We start from the raw sequence: 8,302 nt of genomic DNA on the forward strand, positions 1-8,302 counted from the left end.
GCAGACCACAATTGGAGTCTAGAGACAAGATTACAGGGCTGGACTGGCTCCTTAGTGGCTGGTGCATAGCAAAATCCACAGAAGACGTCTGGCCAATATCATCAGGCTGTCCACCAGTAAACCACTAGTTCTTGCCAAGCCAGGTCCTTCACAAGGTCTAAAACCACCATTCGAGCTCTAAACACTACCCAGAAAAGACATCTGTTGAAACTAGCCTCGAGTAGTTTGAGTAGTACCGAGTGTCAAAACTACTAGTACGATAGTGTAGCTATCCACCGGTGGTGTTAGTTTGATTTTGCCTGATGTGCAATTTGGATTGGTTTTGTAAAATCTGGTCACATAATTATGTTGATTCACAAACTAAAATCATGTCAAACATTTGCCATTTATGGTATATGTACTAGTAATAGCATCGGTAGCAGTGAAATTTAGGATAAATGCCATGAGTGTTGCATTGAAATTTCCATTTTCAATGCAGCAAGAGTGATATTTATCCCCAAATTTCATTGCTATACCCATGCTATTCCCAGTTAATACCATACTCGCTGTGCATACACGTGCTGTGTATAAATATGCTGTACATACCATTGTTGCTACATAGCTTTGGAATTTTCACTATGTACTAAACATGCGTCAACACTAATTAGTGCTACATAAATTCTAGTCAATGAAATTGTAATTACAACTTTTCAGAGAAATAAGGGATAAATTTCACAGCTGCTATAGAGACTTTGTATGGGCTGTGAAACAGGTATGGTATTAATTACAGTACCTACAGCAGTTTATGGTAATCATACTAAACTGCTACGACATAATGGTTTCTTTAGGCATGCATTTTGTATTTTAGTATTTATTTGTTGATTAGCATCATGTATAGTGGTTAACTAACAATGAGATAGATAACCTTTAAAAGAATCTAAATCACAATTACTTAAGTCCTCAATGTTCAAGTTGTTCCAGTCCGGGATTGTCATTGGCAAAAATGAATAAAGGTATCGGTTTGTTCTGGTGAACAGTTGCATAAACTAAGGATAATTTGAACATTGAGGACTTAAGTAATTGTGATTTAGATTGCTTTAAAGGTTTACAGTATTACAACAACAGTTCAATACGTATGTAAATAACTAAACCTTTTTGTGATGCAGTTAAGATACATATATAATGTAGAAATATATTCTGTCTGTAATTGCAGTACACTTCTACTGTGTACAATGTAGCCTATAACAATTTGCAGCAACTAACCTGTTGTCTGCATAGTTGGTTCAGTTGGACTAGCAACTTCAGTTTGATCAGTTGTATCTGTCAACAACAATTAAAAGTAGATTATCATGACACAACAATAATGGAAGTGAGTGTGAACTACAGTATAGGTATGAATATAGATACTGTTTTCTGTAAAGAAGAACAGCTTATTTTGAGATTTGTATATAGGGAAAAGTTATTTTAAAAGTTTAAATTCTGGAAATTTACCTTTGTGTAATGCTACTACAATAAACAGGGCAATAAATACACAGATTATCATATTCAGAAACGCTTACTTGGCCAAACTTTTTTCATGTCAATTATTATAAACTTAATGAGTTAACAGTTAGCCATACTAATTTAATGTGCACAAAGTTTAAGGACAAAATTGCACAAACATTTAAACCACTGTAAAATCTATACAACACAGCGTGTAATTATTGTTGTAGGTATGTCCTGCACACTATGGACACACACTGTCACACAGTGGCAATGTTGTTATACTGAAAAGCTTACCAAGTACTGTCAATTGGAATGACTGACTCTGGAAATTGTTACCACTGATAGTCATTGAACAGTTCATTGTACCACTCTCAATTCCACTAACATTGGCCAAACTAATAGTTTGCTCCATCTCTACACCTTCCAAACATCCAGTGGAACAATTCCAGCTGAACTCACTGTTAGATGGTGGAGGAGGTGTGACCATACAAGTTAGGTTAACATCAGATCCAGCAACATATTCTAAACTGCTGTTATCATCATTATCAGTACTGACTGATGAGTTGCTCACAATGGTGAGAGTGAATGATACAGCTATTTGAACAAGTCCATGTAAAATAGTATGCAACACAGCTATATAAATGCTTTGAATAAATTATGTAGCAGACAAGTATCATGTAGAGGATTGTTAGTAATGTTAATCATCAAACGGTACAGTCGTACTGTTTAAGTAGAGATCCAGGTGAAATTTTCATGTGCTGCCCAAAATTCCACCTTTAAAAAGCACCCTAGAGATATTTTACAAGACAAAATCACCTTTACAGAATAGTACTAGCCCATATAATGCATAAAACAGCATTAAATACAACAAAACACTTACAAATGGCTGGATATAGAATTTTTTTAAATCGTCAAAACTTGAATTTTAGACTGCCTGACTGACCACAGTCGCAAGCCTAGAGGCCAAACAAAGCAGTGCACGGCCACAATTTTATGCAGAAATACAATTCCAAAATGGTCCTCAGATACCATGCTCTTTGCTCGGAGGACACGATAGATTTTGTTTAGGTTTTATAATGTAGTTAAGTAGGTGTAGCTTGTAAGTAGTTTATTGTAATTAGTGCGGTAGTTTGTAATTAGCTAGTTTTTGTATTCTTACAAGAAATAAAATATTTTATGCCACAACAACAAACTCACCAGTGGGATGTGCCTTTTGGGGTTCTGATAAGTGTGTGCCCACTGCACCTTGTCTTTTCTTTTATCTTCAATCAGGCTGCTTGTCTTCTTCTTCATCTAACGAAACCATATTGTCTACAAACAATTGCTCTTACCACCATTAGAATACTGCCCAGCTATCTGGGACCCCTATCATCAAGACACACGGTAGTGTGTCGTGCGGCCCAAGAAGCTGGCGCGCCACACCCGTGAGTATATTGACAGGAAGAACGAAAACGTCATTTTCACACATTTGTATCTCGGTGATCACTTATCTGATTGGAACCAAATTTGCTACACAGTTGCCCGCCAGCCAAGGGAGTCTACATTCCAAATTTGAAGGAAATCGCTCCAGCCATTTCCGAGATACGAGCTGCCAAAGTTTCGTTTTTTTTTCTTCGTTTTTTTTTTCTTCTTCTTCTTCTTCGTCTTTTCGCACACTTGCAAAAATTGCTATAACAAGCAAACGCGTACTCCGATCGCCTTGAAATTTGGCACACAGAAAGGGAGGCCAAAGGCGCATCCTAGCATCAAATTTGGTACAAATCCGATGAATGGTTCAGGAGTTATGACTGATTATTCGCGTAAAACAAGATCGATTTGTTGTCACGCCTACAGGGTAAACCGCTCATGGAATGAGTTGAAAATTGCTATGTAGATGGAGTAACCATCGTAGGAGTGCCTTTTGGTGGTTTGAAAGGAATCGAGATAAAGACCACGGAGATATGACACAAAACCCAACCTGTGTCACAATTACGCGATCGATTTTTATGAATAAAAAAGTATTAGTTTTCACGCCTACTAGGCAAACCGCTTAGAGCAATGAGCTGAAAATCGGTGTATAGCTGGAATAATCTTCATAGAAAGTCCTTGCAGTAGGACAGAAGAATCGGATTACAAACCACTGAGTTATGATTCGAAAGCCAACTCCGTGTAGCAAATGCGAGATCGAGATACTCTAATAGAACAGTCACCCTAATAGAGCATTCGGCTAATTTATTTATTCCATTATAGAATTTTATTACATCACAAGTTATTCTGTAGGGAGTTCAGCTGCAAACAGTTAATCTTATAGACAGTTCAGCAAGAAGACAGTCACCATGTGGAGAGTTATGCAAATATATCACTATAGAGATTCAGAACATTACAAGTCACACTGAAGAAAGTTCAGCTATAAACAAGTCATGCACTGTGTAGAGAATTCAGCTACAATTAAGTCACTCTCTAGAGAATTCAGTTACACAGAATTCAGCTACACACAAGTCACTGTAGAGAGAGTTCAGCTACAAACAAATTACCCTTTAGAGTGATCAGCTATAAACAAAACACTTTGCAGGGTGTTCAGCTGCAACAAATCAACCTTTAGAGCGATCAGCAATGAACAAATCTACCTGTAGAGAGATAAGCTAGAAACAAATCACCCTGTAGAGAGTTCAGCTACAAAAAATCACCCTGTAGAGACATCAGCTAGAAACTAGACACAATGTAAGGAGTTCAGCTACAAGCAATCACCCTGTAGAGAGTTCAGCTACAAAAAATCACCCTGTAGAGACATCAGCTACAAACTACACACAATGTAAGGAGTTCAGCTACAAATAAATCACCCTGTAGAGAGTTCAGCTAAAACAAATCAACCTGCAGAGAGATCAGCTACAAACAAATCACCTTTTAGATAGTTCAGCTACAAACAAATTACCTTGTAGAGAGATCGGCTACAAACAAATCAACCTGCAGAGAGATCAGCTACACACAATTCAACTTGTATAGAGATCAGCTACAAACAAATCACCCTGTAGAGAGATCAGCTACAAACTAGACACAATGTAAGGAGTTCAGCTACAAGCAAATCACCCTGTAGAGAGTTCAGCTACAAACAAACCAACCTGTAGAGCGATCAGCTAGAAACAAATCACCCTGAAGAGAGGTCAGCTACAAAAAATCACCCTGTAGAGATATCAGCTAGAAACAAATCACCCTGAAGAGAGGTCAGTTACAAAAAATCACCTTGTAGAGAGATCAACTACAAACAAAACACTTTGCAGAGAGCTCAGCTACAAACAAATCAACCTGTAGAGAGATCATCTAGAAACAGATCAACCTGCAGAGTGATCAGCTACAAACAAATCAGCTTGTAGAGAGATCAGTTACACACAAATCAACCTGTAGAGAGATAAGCTAGAAACAAATCACCCTGTAGAGAGTTCAGCTAAAACAAATCAATCTGCAGAGAGATCAGCTACATACAAATCACCATATAGATAGCTCAGCTACAAACAAATTACCTTGTAGAGAGATCGATCACCCTGCAGAGAGATCAGCTACACACAAATCAACTTGTATAGAGATCAGCTACAAACATATCACCCTGTAGAGAGATCAGCTACAAACTAGACACAAAGTAAGGAGTTCAGCTACAAGCAAATTACCCTGTAGAGAGTTCATCTACAAACAAATCAACCTGTAGAGCAATCAGCTAGAAAAAAATCACCCTGAAGAGAGGTCAGCTACAAAAATCACCCTGTAGAGAGATCAGCTAGAAACAAATCACCCTGTAGAGAGTTCAGCTACAAGCAAAACACCCTGTAGAGAGTTCAGCAACAAAGAAACCACCATGTAGAGAGTTCAGCTGCAAACGAATCACCTTATAGAGAGTTCAGCTACAAACAAATTACCTTGTAGAGAGATCTGCTACAAATTAATCAACCTGCAGAGAGATCAGCTACACTCAAATCAACTTGTAGAGAGATTAGCTACAAACAAATCACCCTGTAGAGAGATCAGCTAGAAACTAGACACAATGTAAGGAGTTCAGCTACAAGCAAATCACCCTTTAGTGAGTTCAGCTACAAAACAATCAACCTGCAGTGAGATCACCTACAAAAAAGCACCTTGTACAGAGTTCAGCTACAAACAAATTACCTTGTAGAGAGATTGGCTACAAACAAATCAACCTGTAGAAAGATCAGCCACACACAAATCACCCTGTAGAGAGATCAGCTAGAAACTAGACACAATGTAAGGGGTTCAGCTACAAGTAAATCACCCTGTAGAGAGTTCAGCTAAAACAAATCAACCTGCAGAGAGATCAGCTACAAATAAATCACCTTATAGACAGTTCAGTTACAAACAAATTACCTTGTAGAGAGATCGGCTACAAATTAATCAACCTGCAGAGAGATCAGCTACACACAAATCACCCTGTAGAGAGATCAGCTAGAAACTAGACACAATGCAAGGAGTTCAGCTACAAGCAAAATCACCCTTTAGTGAGTTCAGCTGCAAACAAATCAACCTGCAGTGAGATCACCCACAAAATCGCACTTGTACAGAGTTCAGTTACAAACAAATTACCCTGTAGAGAGATCAGGTAGAAGAATTCACCTTGTAGAGAGTTCAGCAACAAAGAAACCACCATGTAGAGATTTCAGCTGCAAACAAATCACCCAGTAGAAAGATCAGCTAGAAGAAGTTACCTTGTAGAGAGTTCAGTTACAAAGAAACCATCATATAGAGAGTTCAGCTACAAAGAAATTACCCCATAGAGAGTTCAGCTAGAAGAAGTCACCTTGTAAAGAGTTCAGCTACAAAGAAACCATCATGTACAGAGTTCAGCTACAAAGAAACCACCATGTAGAGTGTTTAGCTGCAAAAAATCACCTGTAGAGAGTTCAGCTAGAAACAAATCACCCTGTAGAGAGATCAGCTAGAAGAGGTCACCTTGTAGAGAGTTCAGCTACAAAGAAACCACCACATAAAGAGTTCAGCTGCAAATAAATCACTTGTAGAGAGTTCAGCTACAAGTAAATCCCCCTGTAGAGGGATCAGCTAGAAGAAGTCACCTTGTAGAGAGTTCAGCTACAAAGAACCATCATGCAGAGAGTTCAGTTACAAACAAATCACCCTGTAGAGAGATCAGCTAGAAGAAGTTACCTTGTAGATAGTTCAGCTACAACAATTCACCCTGTAGAAAGATCAGCTAGAAGAAGTCACCTTGTAGAGTGTTCAGTTACAAAGAAACCATTATGTAGAGAGTTCAGCTGCAAACAAATCACTCTGTAGAGAGTTCAGCTACAAAGAAACCGCCATGTAGAGAGTTCAGCCTCAAACAAACCACCTTGTAGAGAATTCAACTACAACAAATCACCCTGTAGAGAAGAAGTTACCTTGTAGAGAGTTCAGCTACAAAGAAACCATCATGTAGGGAGTTCAGCTACAAAGAAACCACCATGTAGAGAGTTTAGCTGCAAACAAATCACCTGCAGAGAGTTCAGTTAGAAACAAATCACCCCGTAGAGAGATCAGCTGGACAAAGTCACCTTGTAGAGAGTTCAGCTACAAAGGAACCATCATGTAGAGAGTTCAGCTGCAAACAAATCACCTGCAGAGAGTTCAGCTAGAAACAAATCACCCTGTAGAGAGATCAGCTGGACAAAGTCACCTTGTAGAGAGTTCAGCTACAAAGGAACCATCATGTAGAGAGTTCAGCTGCAAACAAATCACCCTGTAGAGAGTTCAGCTACAAAAAAATCACCCTGTAGAGAGTTCAGCTAGACGAAGTCACCTTATGGAGAGTTCAGCTACAAAGAAACCATCATGTAGAGAGTTCTGCTACAAACAAACCACCATGTAGAGAGTTTAGCTGCAAACAAATCACCTGTAGAGAGTTCAGCTAGAAACAAATCACCCTGTAGAGAGACCAGCTAGAAGAGGTCACCTTGTAGAGAGTTCAGCTACAAAGAAACCATCCTGTATATAGTTCAGCTACATTTCAAGTCACCCAGTAGAGAGATAAACTGCAAAAAAATATCCTGTGGGGAATAATGGGCGTGTAATAAACATATGTATATAATTTGTATAATTACTAATAAAATCAAAAACAATTGAAGCATTAAAAATCTTCTTCAGTTCTTTTCTTCTTCCTGTGGTAAAGAAAAAAACACATGGGTTAAAAAAGCCCCAAAGCCAGCCATAGGCCGGCTTTGCAGTATACAAATACAAAAAGAAGTGATATCTAATCAAAAACAGCCAAGCTGTGAAAAAAGGTGCGGCCCCCAAAAAGGCCATGGTGAAAAAAGATGTGAAATCCAAGGTGGCGGCCAAGAAATGGCTGTGATGGTAGGTTAATGGTTACATTTTAATAACGACAATTCAGGTGAATTTTGTGCCGTTTGGTCTTGGCACCAAATTCACCTGAATTGTCGTTATTAAAATGTAACCATTAACCTACCAACACAGCCATTTCTTGGCCGCCACCTTGGATTTCACATCTTTTTTCACCATGGCCTTTTTGGGGGCCGCACCTTTTTTTACAGCTTGGCTGTTTTTGATTAGATTACATTAGCATTAGTAAACTAGAAATGATTCAACACCGCACCGCTCGTTTTGTTTTAAATAAACCCTGGCACAGATCTAACCAAAACCATGATAGCATCACAGACATGTTTACCAGTCTTGAATGGCCAAAACAGAAGAACAATTGCTAGACTCACCTTCCTATTCAAGATTGTCAGGAACTTACTAGTAATACCTGATCATTGCTTACCGTCACCAACTCCAGTGTCCTACACCCATGTGTAACATCCCCTCAAGTTAACTCAATTGCAAACAAGAGTTGATGTGTACA

The sequence above is a fragment of the Dysidea avara genome, chromosome 1 (genome assembly GCF_963678975.1).
Source record: "Dysidea avara chromosome 1, odDysAvar1.4, whole genome shotgun sequence".
Lineage (NCBI taxonomy): Eukaryota > Metazoa > Porifera > Demospongiae > Dictyoceratida > Dysideidae > Dysidea > Dysidea avara.